General features: G+C 45.5%; 1 pseudogene; it reads left to right on the top strand.

The window, feature by feature from the left end:
- The first annotated feature begins 977 nt into the window (after nucleotides 1-977).
- LOC127028344 (ribosomal protein S6 kinase alpha-3-like) lies at nucleotides 978-1,875 on the top strand (annotated as a pseudogene).
- Nucleotides 1,876-2,393: the final 518 nt, after the last annotated feature.

Here is a 2,393-nt window from a genome sequence, read left to right as displayed (position 1 = left end):
GCACACAAGTTTGTACGCAGTCTGATCAACAGAAGACGTCTGATTAAAAGGGGGGTTCGAGTCCTGCCCAGATTAGAGGGTTTTTGAGAGATTTTAAAGGGGGGGTTGAGTCCCACCCGGATTAAATCATGAGTAACGTAACTGGAGTAGAGAGGGAGACGCCCTTAGTAGAGATATTACAAAACTGGGAAAAAATCTGTGGTGCAAATTCACTACTGAAGGAGGACGCAGTAGTTCTATGTCAACAATGGTGGCCATTCATCACCCGCCATGGAGATATTGAAGATCAGTGGCCACCACAAGGGAGTTTTGACCAACATCGACTGACCTTTGTGCGAGACCAACTTCAGTACCGGTTCCCGGGACACATGGATTATTGGTATGTGTGGGATGAATGGGTGCGGGAGAGACAACATCCAGGGAGGCAAAAGGGGCTGAGGGAAAAACTAACCTGTAAGGTAACTTTGGCCGTAGGTAAGGCTACAGCCCCGAACGACGACCAGACAAGGCCCTCCCCGACTCCTGCCCCACCTTACAGTCCCTGTACCGACCCCCCCAGACCTTCCTGTAGCAAGGGTGGGACTTTGCCCCATGGTTTCAAATGTTTTGACTAATCTGGCCGCTTTACGGCCAGGGGGTGACTATGCATGCCCCACATCGACGGTTTATACTAATCCATCGTGGAACCCAAATGATTTAGCCTTATGGGGGTGTACAATGCCAAGATTAAGGGAGGATGCAGAAACACGGGCGCAGTTATTGTCAAATCTCTGCACGGGACACAATCCTAACCGGGGGGACACCCAAATCTTATTCCGAGAATCATTCTGCCCAGATGAAAGAGAGAAGGTATTAACTAAGGATGCGGAATTAGCACGACAGGTGGGAGGAGGGAGAAATCCGTGGCCGACACTAAATCCGAACGGGAACTATAATATGGCCGGAGACAGAGCCCATTGCCAAACAGCCCTAAGAAATTTAATAGAGGCAATTGGAGCATGTGGAGAACGTAGGGTGATGTTCACAGAAGACGATGTTAAATTTTACCTGGCAGAATTAGCACTTGCTTTAGACCATGTACATAGTGGTGGAATAATATACCGGGACCTAAAACCAGAAAACATCCTTCTTGATGAGGAAGGACATATCAAATTAGCAGATTTTGGCTTAAGTGAGGTGTCAATTGATCTGAAAAAAAAGCCTTCTCTTTCTGTGCAACAGTGGAATATATGGCGCCAGAAGTCATTAAGAGCGGAGGCCTTACACGGAGCGCAGACTGGTGGTCTTTTGGTGTTGTAATGTTTGAAATGCTCACTGGTACTCTGCCTTTCCAAGGGAAAGACAGAAAAGAAACCATGACACTGATTCTCGAGGCCAAACTTGGAATGCCCCAGTTCTTGAGCCCGGAAGCAGAGAGTCTTCTGCGAATGCTCTTCAAAAGAAACCCAGCAAACAGATTAGGAGCAGGCCTAGATGGAGTTGAAGAAATTAAGAGGCATGCATTCTTTTCCAAAATAGATTGGATAAATTGTACAGGAGAGAATTGATCCCCCTTTTAAACCTGCAACTGGCAGACCTGAAGATACGTTTTATTTTGACCCTGAGTTTACAGCAAAAACTCCAGAAGATTTGCCTGGTCTCCCACCTAGTGCTAATGCGCATCAACTTGTTCGGGGATTTAGTTCTGTAGCTATTGCATCAAATGACGAAAGCCAGGCAGTGCAGACAGTTGGAGTGCATTCCGTTGTCCAGCAGTTGCACAGGAACAGCATTCAGTTTACTGATAGATACGAAGTGAAGGAAGATATCAGAGTTGGGTCTTACTCTGTCTATAAGAGATGTATTCATAAAGCTTTAAACAGGAATATGCTGTAAAGATTATAGACAAGAGTAAGAGATCCAACAGAGGAGATTGAAATCCTACTGCGCTATGGCCACCATCCAAATATTATTACCCTAAAAGATGTGCATGATGATGGAAAATACGCATACATAGTAACAGAACTTACGAAAGGAGGGCAACTGCTGGATAAAATTCATAGACAAATTTTTTTCTCGGAACGAGAAGCTAGTGCCGTTCTGTTCACAATAACAAGAACGGTTGAGTACCTCCATGCGCAAGGGGTTGTTCATGGAGAGCTGAAGCCTAGCAATATTCTTTATGTTGATGAATCTGGTAATCCAGAATCCATTCGACTTTGTGAATTTGGCCTTGCAAAACAACTACGAGTAGAAAATGGTCTTCTGAGGAGTCCATGTTACACAGCAAGTTTTGCTGCACCAGAGGTTTTACAGAGGCAAGGTTACGATGCTGCATGGGACATATGGAGCCTTGGTGTTCTACTTTATACCATGCTTGCTGGCTACCCTCCTTTTGTAACTGGTCCTGATGA

The sequence above is a fragment of the Gymnogyps californianus genome, unplaced genomic scaffold, assembly GCF_018139145.2.
Source record: "Gymnogyps californianus isolate 813 unplaced genomic scaffold, ASM1813914v2 HiC_scaffold_312, whole genome shotgun sequence".
Lineage (NCBI taxonomy): Eukaryota > Metazoa > Chordata > Aves > Accipitriformes > Cathartidae > Gymnogyps > Gymnogyps californianus.
The sequence above is the reverse complement of the archived record's forward strand: the minus strand, read 5'-3'. Positions and strand labels throughout refer to the sequence as shown.